Below are 18,513 nucleotides of genomic sequence, written 5' to 3' on the forward strand. Positions count from 1 at the left end.
CGGTAGAAGAGTCGTATGAGGTTATCGCACACATTCAAGTACAGCCCCTCATTGACGAAAGGATCATTGTAACTCAGGCAGATGATGAGCTATTGCGAAGATGAGAGAGCGGGTTCGTTTAGATGAGGACTCCAAGTGGAGTGTTGGTTCAGATGGGGGCCTACGATATCGTGGCTGGCTATGTGTCCTAGATGTTCCTAACTTGAGATGAGAGGTTCTCGAGTCAGCCTATAATTTAAAGCTCGCAATGCATCTAGGTAGCATGAAGATGTATCAAGATATGAGGAGATCCTATTGGTGGGACAACATGAAGGTTTACATTGCTGAGTTCGTATCTCGTTGTCTCACATGCCAGCAGGTCAAGGCAGAGCATCGCCGACCTCCTGGACTGCTTCAGCCCATACCCATAGCAGAATGGAAGTGGGACTTCATCTCTATGGATTTTATTTCAGGGCTACCGAGAACGAGGAAGGGACATGACTCTATTTGGGTGATCGTCGACCGATTGACGAAGTCGGCTCATTTCTTACCGATCAGAGCACAAACTCTGCAGACGAGTTGGCTAGGTTGTACATCAAGGAGATTGAACGTCTGCACGGAGTTCCCTTGGAGATTGTGTCTGACAGAGACGCGCGATTCACATCTATCTTCTGGACCCGTATCCAGGAAGCAATGGGTGTGAAATTGAAGTTCAGTACACAGACGGACGGGCAGACAGAATGTGTGAATCAGATTCTAGAAGACATATTGTGAGCTTGTGTTTTGGATTTCAAGGACAGTTGGGATGACTGTCTCCCTTATGCGGAGTTCGCGTATAACAATAACTTCCAGGCGAGTATCGGCATGTCTCCCTACGAGGCATTGTATGGTCGCCCGTGTAGAGCACCGCATTGCTGGGCAAAAGTTGGCGAGCGTAGTTTGATTGACCCAAAGTTGATATAGGCGATTTCAAAGAAAGTTGACATTATTCGACGTCAACTTCTGATAGTCTAGAGCAAGCAAAAGAGTTACGCTGATGCGAGGCAGCAACAGCTTGAGTTCGAGGTTGGAGACCATGTATTTCTTAAGGTTTTCCCTATGAAGGGAGTCCTGCGGTTTGGTAAGAAGGGGAAGCTCACATCGAGATTTATTGGTCCATTTCAAATACTAGATCGAGTGGGAGCAGTAGCATACCACCTTGTTTTTTCCACACCACTTGTGGGCGTGCATAACGTATTTCAGGCTTCTATGCTGAAGAAATACGTTCCTGATCCTTCGCATATTATCAGTTGGGAGCAGGTGCAGTTGAGCGAGGATGCCACATATGTACTGCGACCGACGCGTATCCTAGACAAGAAGGAGCAGGTATTGCGTAGCAAGGTCATCTCTCTTGTGAAAGTACTGTGGACGCATCACAGTGAAGAAGAGGCTACTTGGGAGACTGAAGCTACGGTCAGAAAGACTTACCCTCAGATCCTTGAGGAGTATGAGAAGGTACGAATTTCGAGGATGATATTTTTCTTTAAGGGGGGTAGATTGTAATGACCCGAAAAATGTCGTGCAAAGACCCGAGTACTACCTCAAATTCTTTAAAAGTTAAATGTGGGTTAATTAGCGCTAAATTCGATTGCTTGTGAAATTAGCACCAATCACTTTAAATTTGGTCTGCAGGACCCAAAACCTGTAGAATCGTTAGCGCTATGTTACCCTGAAATCTAGGATTCAACGCTAAATCCAGTTGCTCTCGGGAGTACTTGGAAACTTTGTATCAGACCTGGACCGCGCGTCGAAAGTCCGATAGCAATAATCTTAGACAATTATGATCACCTTGTTGGGCTTGACAATCACCTCAAAAATTAAGTCCAGATGATGTCCTGAGACGATTTGCTTGAGTTCGGAGTAAAGAGTGTGAGAAAGGTGAGAAATTAAATATGAATTTATGAAATCTGAGTCGTGTCGCTTGCGCGCCAATTTTAAGCATTCTGACCGTTGGATTCTGACCCAAATTCACCCTCGGATCAGGAAGGATGGCCCACACATGTCAAAGTGCCGGTGGACCTGATCGAGTTTCGATGACCGTTGAATTAAAACTGGTCCACCGCGGCTGATCTGTAAATTCGATCGGTACAAAAACTCAGCCTGACCTAGATCCATGGTCATTGAGCTTAAGTCCGACCGCATGTGGAAAAGGGACCACCAGAAGTGCTCCGTTAGACCGAAATAAACCCGAATTGGTTATAACCTAAGTATACCTTGGCCCTGGGGCTATTTTCATCAATATTAGGCCTATATAAAGACCTTAAGACCCTCACTCTCATCTCTATACGAATTTTCTAAACCCTAGCTAAGAGAGAAAGAGGAAAAGAGAGAGAAAGTGAGAGAGAAGTTGGTGAATCATCTTAAGATTCTTCCCTGTTACTTTGCGTACCTAAACCATCACATCTGAATCGTTATTCCGGCAATTCTAAGTTCATTCTTAGGTAAGTCAATCAAACCCTAGCCCGTTTTGGAGCTTAGAATAGTTTAAGTGTTGATGTAGCTCATTTTATTCATGCCTTAGGTTATCTAGTCATCATTGACGAAGACTTATCGTCTAAATCAGGTCTGTTATGCACTTTCTGGTTTAAGGTGCGGACTATATTCGTATAGATTATGGTTTTCAAGGCTTTCAATGTCGGTTAATGGTTTATTATTGTTGTGGGTGCAATTTCACATGCCAAATGCGATGTTTATATTGCGTTCTTGATATATATGAGCTATATTGAGATTGGTGTATTCCTTGTATATGTAGAAAGTATCATATACGTATGAAATACGAACATGTGTTTGCCATGATTAATTATCGTGTATTTGTGCTAGTTGTATGTGTATCAATTCCTTAGCGAAAGGAATTGTCCAAATGTGTGTTATCACCAACATACGTCATGTATGTTGGAATATGTAGTCTAAGTGTTTGTAAAAATGTCTGAATGATCAAGTGTGTAATATATTATTCTATTTACGGGCATTGAGAAGAGATTCTCAACTATCTTATTGGTGTGTATGATTTCCTACATGCAATTTACATTCTTTGTTGTTTAAATTCAAGCACTACTTATGTGTAAATCCATGTTAAGTTGATATTCATCAAATGCTCACATACTGTATGATTAGAATTGTTGATCCATTACTGTTCTGAATTGTTGGTATGAATATCTGTTATACTAGAATTTGTTTGGGACTATGAAATAGTCCAGGGAATCGTTAACAAACCTTGAGTTCGTGACCAAGGTTGTTTTCACCACGTAGGATGTGTTTGACGAACCCTAGTCGTATTAGGGTTGTCGGCAGTGGTTTGGCCACACGAAGTGTTCGCACACTCTATGTCGTTCAACTCAACATACGCTCATGCTAGTCGAGCTCGTCAAGTAACCAGATTATCCCAGTGGATGTGCACCATGTATGGACGCTATTGTTTAAATCTAGGGTACCAAACTTACCAATGTAATCCCATTAACCATTGCACCTTAATCCGCTAAGACTCATGAGCCGGGCATGGTGGTATGGGACACCGTGGTCGAGCTGTCGGCCTACGTTGGGGCAACGAGCCTTCCCGTAGTGACCAGTGAGAACACCAGGCTCGTGAGAAATTTTTAGGTGTATGGGACACTATATTCGTGCTGTCGGCCTACATTGATTGGTAACGAGCCCTTTGTAGTGACCTCGAGCATACCTTGATACTGCATTGAGGCGACAAGCCTCAAGGTAGTAGCTAAGGTATGATAGGCATGCATTGATTGGTGATGAGCCCTTTGCAGCGACCTAGAACCATATGATCGTATGAGATTGTCTAGGACTGACGACCCTAGAATGGATCACCGTTTGGGAATTGATATGAGGAAGGTACCTTAGCTTCCCAATCCTGCTGTATGAAAAGGACTAATAACAACTTGGTAATCATGTTCATGCACTGCATTGCATGTGCTTTGACGTCGTGGGCACTACGGGAGGTTGTCATGCGTACCGTAAGATGAAGACGCTGAGGGAGTGCAGGTGAGAGCATGCATCATTTCTGCATACATCCTTGCCTTAACAAGAATAATTAGGACGTGTTTGATTGTATTGCCTTATCATTACTGCTTGATTGAATTGATAATATGTTAACTTTTACTGTATATTTCCACTGAGTTGATCACTCACTCCCACATTCTAGGATGGTATTTTAATACCAACCAGACTCTGTCTTAGATGCAGATGATGATGCGACCCCCGAGGCAGAGCAGGAGTATGAGGATGACGAGGACGTGTTTTCTTTTATGTAGTTCTTAGGCAGGTTCATGTGAGTCGTGTCCTGATCTACGAGGATTCTGGGTTTTCTTTTGTAATGGATGATTTCATTTTAATACTTATGTTTGAAAATAAACACCTGTAATTATGACCTGGCAGAGCATACATATCTCAGGGACTTATATAGATATACACGTATATTTCTTTAAGTCTTTCGCTAGCGTCTTTCACTTATCCCTAGATTATGTTTGCAGTTTGGCTTAATCTACTCCATGTTTTATGCACTCATACAGACAACATACATCCATCATTGCATATGTTGTATAAGTGATGTTTTGAAACTCGGGAGCTGAGTTATGCTCGACCCCTGAATTTTAGGGCGTTACACATTCCCTATATGCAACATAAGGTGTAACATGTGTGAGATTTTGAATAGCAATACTCAATTTTTCAAGCATCCTACACATTCCATAACAAAAGAAGCTTCATGCATTTCATTTACCCAAAATTGTCACAATACATGAGTTGTAGACTTACATGGATCATGACAGAAGATGCATGTGAACTAATCTAACAAAAGCTTTAAACAATGAGCACAGTAACAACTAACCAAGCCTACCAAGGCCATTATAAGGGAAAAGAGGAAATAAAGAAAACCTAAAGATGACTTCAACATATGACTAGTCGTCCGACTCAATTGATGGTGGAGGTGCACCCTTGTCCTACATACAGCATAGGAGGGCCCTCAGAGTGCGAGACATCCTTTTGAATTTCTTCTTCATATAGGCTTGATTCTCTTCAAGCCTTTGCTTCAATTCAGCTTGGGTCTCCTTGACCTCTTGTCTCAGGGCGGCTTGGTTCTCTTCAATCTGAGCCAGGAGGGCTTCTAGGGTGGCCTGATCATGACAGTCTTTCTCTGTAGAAGGAGGAGGCTCCCTATCTAAGTCTTGGGACCCCTTCTCTTCTTCCTCACTTCCTTCCTCTATTTGATTTTCTTCCTCTTCTTCACCACTTTCTTCCTCTTCACTGTCCTCTTCTATCTCATCCCCGGACTCATCAAGTCAGACTCGACGTTGTCGTGGGCCAATTCCCATGTTGTTGAGTGTAATGTCATTAATGAAATGGATTGGCACAAGCTCATCCATGTTAAGTTTGTAGCCGAAATCATGAGCAATCTTGCATATAAGTCGGCCGAATGAGAGTGAAATATCTCCCCTAACAGCACATGTGGTCTGTACTATCTGTAGCAGGGCGAATGTAGGTAGACACATCTTGTCTCCCTGCCCAGCTCTGTACAGGAAGTCTACCATCCAATGTGTGCATTCGGTATGGTTGATCCACCTAGGATACACATTGTATGTGAATATGTGGTGGGGTAGGCGGAAGTCATGAGTCATCTTGGTCGATGGGAGGCAATTACCTCACCTCCACAGCTCAAGTTGGCCGCATAGGAAACACGTCCGGCGGTTTCTTCCTTTTTCACTAGTACGGTTTGTCTCACTAGCATGTACAAGTCCATGCTCCATACCCATGATATAAGCCACCACATCTACATTGATTATGGCCTCCTCTCTTCCCAAAATGGATAGTAAACTATAGAGGCTCCAATAGTGGGTTCCGTATATGAGCGTAGAAGGCTCGTACAGTGCCTTCACTTGCATGAGTATTTCCCTCAATTATGGGACCCCGTCCATTTTCTAGGGGGCACATCCATCACTGGGTACAGTCCAAATAGCTTTTCATCAACGTGAGCCTCGAATACTACTTTCTGGTTACGGAACCTACCTAATTCAACTCCCGATGGTAGCGATCTTTCAATAGGGATCCGTGAGTCAAGATCCTGTTTTGATCTCCTTTCTTGCTCGACACTCGTACTTATTTCGACCCCCGACTTCTTCCTCGAATGGGGCGGGCGGCTAGGCTTGGCTTCATCCACAAACGCCCTCTTCTTTCCCATGAGGGAGAGGAGTGTGGAAAAAGAAAGGATGGTAGCCACTAGCTAAAAAAGAGCCATGGTAGTGAAGAAAGTTTGAAGGAGGAGATGGGTTGGTGGGTTTTTGGGTTTATGAGACATAAAAGAGAGCTTTTGTGCTCAAATAGGAGGGAAATAGGAGGGTGGAGAGTTGTATAAGATGTGTTTAAGAAAATGGTGGAGGTGGGAGTGAAATGTAGAAGAAGAAGAGGCTCGATGTCTATGAAAAGAAGATTTGAGAGAGAAATTGCAAGTTTGGAGGGGTTTGAAAGCTAGGGGAGGGGTAAAATAAGCAAAGGAGGGTAAAGGGACCCTAAATAGGAGGGACCCACATGCAAACGGACCTCACATGTGTGTGACAGGGGTGAAGGGCTGCCGGACCTACGAGCCCACCACGGCCCACTGGACCTAACCGCGATGCATCGCGGTCAGCGCGATGGCACCGCTGCCTGGGGGCGGTGGCCTCCACCCCCCCCCCCCCTCCCCAGGGATTCCGAAAATGTGCGGGGGCCACTCTGGTTCCCCCGGTATTTTGTGGTTTGGGCCCCTATGGCCGTGAAGTGTGTTTTCTCGCCCCGTCTCACACATATTCACTCCTTTTGGCATGTTTCGAGTTGGGGATTTGTTGGGTAATAGTCTAAACCCGTCGTTTGATGGCCTAAGGAGGAATTGATATCATTTTACATGGACTCAGTCGCGTATGGGCTATATACAACGGTCACTTTTCTCCAGTTGGTGAAACTTGGGATCCTACGACTGTTTCTACATTTCATCGCCCCTCCTAAGTCAAAGTACGTCACAATGTACCTAGGAATGGTCAGCCAAAGATGATAGGAATTTCAGTGATCGTATTTGTAATGCCCTGAAAATCGGGGGTCGAGCAAAGCTCAACTCCCGAGTTCCAACGCATCACTTATGCAACATAGATAATGATGTTTAAATGTTGTCCATATTAGTGCATTAAACATGAGTGGGATTACACTAAAACAACATATCATACTCCAGAGATAATGTAATTTAGCAAGTGAAAGACTAAAATATATGTATTGACATAAGTAAGCAATATTTTCCTCCAGAGTATGATAATGTAACAGGGTTGAATACAAACATGTATGATTCCAAAATTTACAAAATATCAAAGTGTAACTGTCCAACTAATCCATGTAAGCCTATAATCTCGTCGAATTAGAACAAGGTCTACGAAGACCCGCCTGATAGCTGAACATATGAGAATTCCTCCTCCTTGTTCATAAAGTCCATTTCAGTTACATAGACTCTGCCATTACTTGCATCTGCAATAGAGTCAGGTTGGTGTTTTAAAACACCATCCCAAGTGGGAATGAGTAGCTAATTTAGTGGAACTATAAAGAAAAGGTTAACATGTTATCAATTTAGTCAAGTAGTAATGATAAAGTAATACATCAAACAATCCTAGCTACTCTTATTAATGCAGGGATGATATGCAGAAATGATGCTTGCCCTCTCTTGCACTCCCTTACTGACACCATCTCACGGTCGCGCATGGCAACTCCCACTGTGCACTTCCCCGCCAAAGCACATGCAGTGTGGTGCATGATAGTGTTAGCCAAGTACTTAGTTAGGCTTATTCATATAGTAGATTCGGGAAGTTAAGGTACCTCCCTTTATATCATTAACCCAACGGGGATCCATCTAGGGTCATCAATCCTAGTTAATCACATATGATAGGCAAGTTGTAGGGCATCACCACTAATGAAAGCAGTGGATAGACAAGTTCAATTGATTATACTCGAGGTCACTCCACTAACACCCTACCAACTGGAATGCTATTTTCGAAGGGGGTCCAGATCAGACAGTATACCCCAACCCACGCTAGGACCATAGCCAGGATACGCCGGTGTAGGCCGACAACTCGAATACAGTGTCTCATACCACCGTATTCAGCTCACGAGTTTGGGTTGCTCACTGGTCACTACGGGGAGGCTCGTCACCCTAGCTTAGGCCGAGAACTCAACCACAGTGTCCCATACCACTCTGCCCGGCTGATGAGTCTCAGCGGATCATAGTACCGTAGTTAAAATGGGCTTTTACATTGGTGAGTGGTACCATAGATTCAAGCAGTAGCGTCCATACATGGTAAACACACAATATGTCAATCAGTTTATTAGACAAGTTCTATTGGTATGAGCGTATATAGAATTAATCGACATGGAGCGCATAAGCACTTCACGTGGCCTAACTACTGTCGACAATCATCGTATGACTCAGATTCACCGAATGCATCAATTATGGCGAGACTAATTCGGCCAGTCAAATAGGAATTGTTACTGGTTGCCTAGACTACGTAGTAGTCCCAATCATACTAAAATGTAGCATGCAGAGACATGTGATAATCATATAGGCATTTAACAAACAATCCAAGTATAAATCCCATTTGAGCATTTTAATAAACACATTGAACATGTCATTATACATATACATTTCATCTATAAATCACGTAGTAGCAATTTAGATTACATGAAGGGAACTATAAATATTGATAAGGTAGTTAAGAATCCTATCTCAACACCCCCGTTAAATACAATTCATCATATAATTTCTCATTCAGACATTTTATGAAACACAGACCACACAATACCATGTATATGAACTAAATTATTTATAGCATATATTATGGCAAATCCTTTCACAAAGGAGTTGTCATACATACAATAATCATATATTCTAGGTTAATAGTCATGGCAAGGACAAATCATGATAGCAATTTCATTCAAACATTTCAACAAACACATGGAATGCGTTATATATTCACATAGTTCAGACACGTATTATTTATTGAATACATCATAACTAAGATCATATGGTGACAAACAAGTCCAACATAAATCATTAATAGACATTGAAAGCCTTGAAAACAATAACCTAAATATTTATAGTCCGCACCTTTTGTCAGAAAACTCGTTCCGAACTTGGTTCGAATCTTATGCTTTCGTCTACAGAACAACGACTACATAAATCATGAAACAGGTTAGCTATTACATTGATTACTTTATTTGGATTCCTAAATCAATATTAAGGTTAAGATTTTTTACCCAAATTGAAGTTGGAATCGACGGCATAGCGATGGTGGAGTGGCAATTTGGCGTATGGAGTTGTGGGAGTGAATCCCAGCAACAATCTCCCTATGTCTCTCTCTTCTGCTCACTCTTTCCTCCTCTTTTCTCTCCTCTCACATAAGGTTTAAGAAAATCGTATGGAATGAGAGAGGGATGGTTTAAGGGCATTATATAGGCCCAAAACTGATGTCAATGAGCCCAGGGCCATGATATACTTGGGTTACAGCCAAAAGGCATCTATTTTGGGCAAAAAGAGCTCATCTGGAGTCCATTGCTTGCATAAGGCTCGGAGCAAGTTTCTTGACGATGGATCTAAGCCAGGTTACGATTTTGGTCCAATCGGATTAGTGGATCGACCACGGAGGACCCGTATCAATTTAATGATCATCGTCACTTGATTGGGACCACAAGTATACCAATAGCTGTAGTGAAATTTTTCTGATCCATGGGTGTATTTGGGTCAGAATCTGACAGTTCGAAGTCTTCAATTTTGCCCACAAGTGAATGGTCCAATTCACTTAAGTTTGAGTTCATTTTTTTAAAGACATTCGCATTTCTTACACATTTCACTCCAGGCTCAATTCGTGTGTTTCTAGATACTATACTATTTGGGATCGATTCCCGCAATGGTTGTCAAGCCCAATAAGGTGGTCATAACCTTATAGTTTCGCAGTAACCGGACTTTCGACGCGTGGTCCAGGTCTGATACGGAGTTTCAATGTGCTCCCGAGAGCAACTGGGTTTTGAGATTGCTCCCAGGTTTTTAAGTAATGTTGAGTTAGTAATTTTAATACTTTTAGGTCTTGAGTTTGTATATAAAGTGATTTAAGCCAAATCCATCGATTGTTTAGTTTATCACTTAACTAAATTTCACCCTAATTACGACATAATAAGGTCCTAAGGTATTTCTATGCCCCTTTTTGGTACTTTTAGTTAGTATAGTATTTTAATTATTTTTCTAGTAGTTCATTATCAAGTTTACTCTATCTCTACTAATTTCACTAGATTTCATGTTGTAGAAAAATTCTAAAAATTCTAGAAGTAGCAGCTATCCAAACTAATAATTTTTGAACAGTTGTCACATTAGCCTAGATTCAGCTATATTAAAATTTTTATTATATTTTTCACTTATTTTTATATGAACCTATACATATCAAGCTTCAATCTGGCTTTTGAATCACCTAAATCGGAGTTATATTGAGGGAGAGATGACTTTTTGAAGTCGGCCGAAAAGTGTAGAAAATCGCGATGAGGATCCACTGAATTTAGGTGCACCGACGATGCATCGTGGTCGGTGCGATGGCGTCACGGTCTGCTGTGCTGTCCGGTGGTGGTTTTGCCACCCAATATTTGAAATGGGTGTATTTTAAAAACTAGAATGAGTTATTCGATGTGCAATATATGATTTTGTGCTAGGAGAAGCTGCTCGATCCAAATAACCTACCTATTTTGTGAGACTCCAAAAGGTTAATGGTCAAAAATCTATTTTATTTATATATTCACCATATATAGTAAATTTAATTTTAAGTATTATTCTTCATTATTTAAACTTTATGATTTGTGTCTAATATGAAATTACTTAGAAAATTTTGAAGAATAAGATGGTGAAAGGCAAGATTTTTGAAGGAAATGGGTTGAAAAGGGGATTTAGACTTTAAGATTGAGTTCTGAAAAGTCAATAAGGTGTTATGATCGAACCGTTGCTTAAGGACGTCTAACTTCAAGTTGGTAAAAATTCAAGATGTTACAAATTACAACTAGCCATTTTAGATAAGCTCAAAGGCCACTACAGGGGCTTGTCACTAGCGTAGGCCGATAGCTTCGGCATAGGTCCCACACCACCATCCTTGGCTTATGAGACTACCATCTTAGGATGTTTAATGGAAACCCATCGACTAGTGACCAATCATATTACAGTATATAGGGCTTACCATAGCATGGTGGCACAGTATAAAATATCGAACCCATATAGGAAAAATACCAGAACAAAGCCACATAGGGCGATATCAAAACAAGCCATATATGGCAATTATCAAAATATGCCACATAGGGCGAGTATCAAAACCATATGATAAAAAACCATCGTTGAAAACCATTGGACATAATGACCTTGGATGGTAGGCCCACATCAATGGTCAATTTAAACCACCATTCAATAACCACTAAGCCAATGGTCCATTACGATTACAACCAATCGGGTTACATCCCAAGTATGGGTGTACATTATAAGTAGGGGTTTCCCACTGTTGTACCAGTTTAAGTTCCATAAGCAATCCACAACTAATTCATAAGCATGAGAAAATGTGCTGGACAATTAAGGATGGAAAACATAATTTAATGCCTAACGCAACACTTTACAGAACTAAGACCATGAAAGAGGTAAGGTCGACTCAATTGGTGCCACGTGGATAGACATTTGTGGATAAGATTCCATGTAGTACCCAATATTTAGGAAGCATATAATTGGTAATAAGATCATTCCCTTGGTGCCAAGGAACGTCTCTACCATGACACAAGAACTTGGTCATCAAGGAATGGATGGTAGGATCATCAATGTCGAGTTCGGATAAACCGATGAGAGACAATGTGAGACCGAACTGACTAGCAATTGGGGCAGCTGTGATAACAATAGTAGACTCTCCAACTGTAATAGTCAAGGAGGGTGGATCTAAGACTAGGGAATGACAGTGGGATGCGAATCAATAAACCTCTTCATCATGACTTGTGCCCCCAAAATTTAGAAGTGGAGTCCATGTAATGCCCCGAAATTTCATGGCCAGAGTTAATACTCGTGCCCGAGAAAACCAAGTGTTAGTAATGTATAAACAGGATGTTCTAAAATTGCACCTTATTTTTTTCGTTTGGATTACATCCAGATACCTTCATGAAGGTACTCATTCATAAGAATAAAATCAATTGTATTGATTATTTCATCAGAGTAAAGAAATTCAATAAATAATCAAATGCCTTCTCAATGGAAGCTTATTATATTAATCGAGTTCGTAGCGGAAGTATAAGACTAACTCCTAAAACTTTCTTCATATTCTTTCAGATAGTCTTCTATAGGGATATGGTCTTATAGGTCTTCAAGTTGTACATCACCTGAATTATCTGTACGGTTGGGAGAGGGTCAATGCCCTACTCATAGTGATGGTTATCCTTTAAGACTAACAGTAATTCAAGAGATTCATAAAAGCAACGTAAAGGTTCTGATACATCCCGTACTCCACAGCTACAAGAGGTATCAATGCACAATCAATCTATATGAGATACATGCCTAGTAAAGTATATGAGATTTATCACCCTTAGCGATCACCACAATGTGGAATATGATTAGAGTTATCCGACTCACCCCACATGCTATACTACAGAGATTCACCAGCGCATCCCACGTTTAACATGGATTTATGCGGTTATCCCAAGACAAACACAACACATGACCAGGTGAATCACGCAACCCCGATTGGAGTGACTAATTACAACAACCAACTCCCCAAAAAATAAGTTGATGTAACACATATATGTAACAATTCACATACACCAACTTATGCACCATCACCTATGAAACATGGAATTACGTGTCGCCCCAGGGCCGCTAACAAAAATGCATTACATTTATGATATTTATTCGATTGCCAAAAGAGGGATTCGCAACGTATTGCTTGCACTTACAGAGAATACAAATTGAATCATGAAGGTTCTGGAATATTAAGACACATGCCCAAAGCCTTAAAGATAAATAGCACAAGGCCAATATTGAGGAGCGTGATGATGGTCAACTCAAGCAGTAGTGTTTCGACAAGAAAAAAAATGCGTTTCGATTTGGGGGAATTATTCAATGATAAGGAATGATGAGAGAACAATGATCACATTTATTCCGAGTTCATTTACATCCTCGGATTCCCTTGATTCAGAAAATAAATTACAATCAATGCAATGCAATGAAAGAAATAGAAGATAGTCCGATGATAATTTTGACAGCATTTCGATGCTTTTTTATCACATCTCTAGGGGAGATGGGTTATGCGGGCTTGAAACCCTTGATCTAACCATTGAGATAAGTTCTGATCATCCTTTCATTCATTCTTCCTTGATCGGACCATTGAAATCAGTTCTGGTCATCCTTTCGTTCATTCTTCCTTAATCGGACCGTTGAAATCAGTTCTGATCATCCTTCTGTTCATTCTTCAATGATCAGACCATTGAAATCAGTTCTGATCATCCTACCGTTCATTCTTCCTTTGGAGCGATGATCATCCCTTAAAATGTGTAGCGGTGATCCCTTGAAATGTGGAGCGATCCCTTGAAATGTGGAGGCCATCTATCTGAGGGTAGGAGTACACAGGCCTAGATAGGGAATGTAGAGTGCATGGATCTTACTTCGGGGACATGGAGTGCATGGAGCTTACTTCGGGATAAAAACCATGCATCGGGGAGGGTCTCCTCACAAGGTGGTGCATGGAGTTTCCTTTAAGACAACATGAGACTTGTCTTAGGACAAATTCCATAACAAGTGGCGCATGGACTTTCCTTTAAGACAACATAAGGCTTCCCTTAGGACAAGCTCCTCTTGATGTGGCGCATGGAGTATCTGTTAAGACAACATAAGGTTGGCGTCTGGACAAGCTCCTCTTGATGTGGCGCATGCAACTTTCCTTAAGACAAGAAAAGCCTATCTTTAGGACAAGGCCCTCATGAAGTGGCGCATGAGCCCTGTGTTTAGGATATAGGAGAGGAAAAGGTGGCACAAAAGGCTTTTTCTCCAGGAGGTTGCATGGTTCGCACAACCCTATCTTTAGGACAAAGTCCCCTTCAAGTATGGCGCAAGGAGTTTTACTCCAAGAGGTTGTGCGGGTCGTGCAAGCCTGGCTTTAGGATGAACTTCCCTTCAAGGTGGCGCTCCAGGAATGTCTTCAGGACATCCCTCCATCAGAAGTGGCACACCCTGTTTCTTCACTTATTTCAATTGCGCGACCCGCGCAAGCCATCCTTCTTTTGGACAATAGTCCATAAGAAGTGGCGCAGAGAGCTTTGCTCTCCTTCTGTTGCGCGAACCACATAAGCCATTTCACTCTTTCCTTCTGTTGCGCGAACCGCGCAACACTCTCTTTCCTCTCTCCTTCTGTTGCGCCAACCGCGCAACACTCTCTTTGGATGTGGAGTATGCAACCTCCTCTCATCCATCCTGTCTTCCAACCTACTAACCTCTCAAATGTGGAATGGGGAGGGGTATTTATAGGCATCCCAATCTCCTCCCATCCTAAATTATGGTGATCACCACCACTTCTTCCTTCACACAATATCCAATCTCTTCTCTTAAACAATGGTGTCCACCAAGCTCTTCTTTAAATGGTGGTGTACAACCACTTCTTCCTCCATACAAGGCAATACTCATCCACTCCTTTTTACCAAAATACTCAAAATATCCCCGGACGCTGATTTTTAACAAAATATCCAAAATACCCCCGGATACTGATTTTTATCAAAATACCCAAAATACCCTCGGATGATGATTTTTTACCAAAATACCCTCGGACGCTGATTTTTACCAAAATACCCCTAGATGCATATTTTTACCAAAATTAGGAGTGAATGACCTTGGGAAAGATCTGCACCATGGAATTCTCTGACCAATGCAATGGAATATTTTTGTGCCTCAACAAATGCCCCCTCGATCCTTCTTTAATTGATTCCTGAAATCAAATGGAGGATCAATCTTCCTCCGACCAAATAACTGAATGAACTGCAACTGAAGGATGACTAGAAGATTATGCTTGACCAGAAGATCAAATGATCGAGCTCGAATGAAAAACTCAATGATCGTGCTTGATCGAAAGACTTGAATGATTGCGCTTGAATGGAAGACTTGAATGATCGCACTCAAACGGAAGATTTGAATGCCCCTGCTAGCAGCATCGTCTGAATGCTTCACTAGAGAAGACAAAATTCTCTTTTCATCGAAACTTGCCACTGTAACAGCTGTGATGACTTCATCCCGAAGTATCTTGGTCAGAGAACTATCTTTTAATGTTGCTGCAGCTGCAACGGTTTCTTTGATCGACTCTAGTAACTCTTTCTTTAAACTCTATATCTAGCGGTTCTTTAATGCTGCTCCTGCCGCAATAAATTTTTTGATTGTTTCCTTTATTCATGATCTGTATAACCCAAGCTTTCAAATGATAGTCTTTCCTACCAAATTAATCAGAATTAGTATCTCAATACATTATAATTTTAGCTTCATGGAGCATTGATAATTTTTTTAAATATATTAAAAACTTCTCCTCTCTTTTTTTTAAAGGCTGATTGTGATATTCACTCTGTCATCGTGCTTCGCATTGTATTCTTTACTCATTATATCGCGCTTTTGGAGATTTCATCTTCAGCTCCAAAGGTTCAACCGCTAAGTCTTTTTGCTGAGTTGTTTCTAGCTTGTGCTCCTTAACATTTCTTCATAAACTTTTCCTTAGATCTTTGCTGATTCTGAAAAATAAACAAGACTTTTTTCAATTTTCATTCGGTAACTTTCGAAAGGACATAGAAGTTACTGATGATGATTCTATTTGTTCTGTGTCTCCATCAGATCTCGTACTTAGAGTCTTATGATATCATTACTAGAATAGCAAGAAGTTACAACATCAATATATGAATTTCTCCACCATGTATAAGAGATTATCGAAAAGACTAAGGCATAGATTACTTTGAAGACATAGATCCTGCCCCCTTTCCAGGTCAACTTTGCATAAAGATTTCTTCAGAAGATAATACTTCCGAAGTGAAGCCTACTGATACCCCTAAAGGATGGATAATCTTTGCTACTCCTCTAACGAATCTAAAGAATATATCTGGATCTTTAAATTGTCCAAGAGAGAATGATGATTATTCGTTAGTTTATTCTCTGCTGCCTCTAAGAATCTTGTGTGATAACATCTTTCTACATCAAGAAGGCAAGAGACAAAAAGACCTCACGGCTCCTGTCAGCAGAACAAATATATTGTAATTCAAGACTAATAGTTGATCTTAAAGATTTGAACTTTTGAGTAGGTAATTGCCCATATTTTGAAGGCATTTGCTTTTGGTGTAATTTGAATATGATTCAAGAGAAATGCATTTTTGCACATTATTTACTCAATATTTAAATTTTCATCAAGCAATTGCATATTTGAGCATATCTAAAGTGAAATATGTATCTGCAGCATTTTGAATGCTACACATAGTTTATGCTTTTTGAGCAGTGGAGCTAGTTTACTTTTGACTAACCGTACTTTGATTGGACAAGACTGAACTTATCTTGACTTGACTGGATTTGACTTAACTCGACTCGACTAGACTAGATTAACACTACCAGACACTGGACTAACACTATTGGACTAAAACTTATTGGAATGACACTTACTGGACTGAAACTTACTAGACTGGCACTTACTGGACTAACACCTACTGGACTGACACTAACTGGACTGACACTTACTGGACTGACACCTACACACACAGTTTAAGCTCTTGAGTAGTGGAGCAAGCAGTTTCTTAGACTCATGCAGGAGTCGGGTCTCATGTGATGGTCTCAGTAACTCTTATGAGTTCGTTGGACTTCTCACTGCCTAGTGTGTTCACAAATTGCGATCCATCAGAGGGGCCTAGTGAAGCAACCGGGGCCATAAACTCGGTTGGATTTACACACAGGGTTGGCCGCAGTAACTCTTTAGAGTTCACGGGGCTCCTAAGGCAACCTGTAGGGTACCAAATCTAGGGCCGTGAGTCTATCAATGAGTAGGTTTAAGCCCTTCCTCATGAGTTAATACTGAAATCAAGTTAAAGATCTGGGGGTTCTTATGCATGGTTGGCTTATCTATGGACATGGCCAAAGAGCTCACACTGCAGCCCGTGTTTTCTTTGCCTGCAAGGTCGAACCCATTCACGAGAGGGCATTTTCCTCCGTTCCCCGTGACGCTGTCGAAAAGATATACAGGTAGCATGGGTGTTATGCATGACTAGCCGTTGGGGACTTTTTGGCCTTTTAGGACTTTAAGTCACTGGCTTCATCTGCAGCCCGCATGGGTATGCATATGATGACCTTCACGGGCTTTTTAGGGTCACTGGCTTCTCAGTGCTGCCTGATTAATGATGGTGATAGGCCTTATGCATAGTTGGTCGTATAGGGCTTGGATAGGCTGCCTTAAATGATAAGTAACCATCATTGTCGTCAACTTTATATGTGGTTGCCTATATAGTTTATTCCATTGCCAAAAAAATGGCAGATCAATAATTGATATTGAAAAGGCCAAGCTATATGTCCTAGAGGGGGGTGAATAGGACAATGCCAAATAAAAACTTATAACAGCGGAATTAAAATGAATATGATAGCCAAAGTAAATCACAATGCAGTAAATTAAAATAACCTCAAAATTCAGATCTTGAGAGGTTGATACAAACGTTGTTCTAAGGACAACCTTACACCAAAAACAGAGTTTATGGTAGGACAACCTTATTCCTAGAAAGATCTCTGTATCAAGTCTCAAACCGAAGAGGAATACAATAATAAATATAAACTGAATTGAAATAACTTGTAATTAAAAATATATTGTTCTAGGGACAGCCATACACCATAAAAATGGTAGGGCAACCTTGCTGGAACAACTTTCAAATGAAATTGAAAATTAAGCGATAAAGGAATAGCAGAAAATAAATTCTAAGCTATTACAACATTCTCACAAAGCTTGAATTAAATAATTATAACATTCACCACCATACATACATCCTAGAAAAGAATAATTAAAAATTAGAAGAATAAATCAATCAAACACAAGGGTTTATAGTGGTTCGCCTGTGTGTTCACCAACTGTTAAACAACAGCCACACAAAAAGCTACTCCACTCCTAATATCCTCACACAGGGGATATTAGCATTCACTAAAAAATAGGTTTTCCTAGGTTCACCCAAAACCCTTACAATTGTGTCTTTGTATGTGGGCTTACACAATTAAAAAAACCCCACTTCTGAGTTTTCCTGGCTTTCCTCAGATAACCAATATAACAAGATTTTTCTGGCAAATCTTGAAAGAAACCAAAATAATAGAAAGGAATTTACAATATGTAAAATACCTGAATATCTCCTTTGTTGTAGCAGCCCGGTAGAACCAAATCAAAGTAGATGATTGAATGTCCAAGTTCAATGTCCAGTACTCGATTACAATGGTTCTAATTC

This window comes from Magnolia sinica, chromosome 5 (assembly GCF_029962835.1).
Source record: "Magnolia sinica isolate HGM2019 chromosome 5, MsV1, whole genome shotgun sequence".
Classification (NCBI taxonomy): domain Eukaryota; kingdom Viridiplantae; phylum Streptophyta; class Magnoliopsida; order Magnoliales; family Magnoliaceae; genus Magnolia; species Magnolia sinica.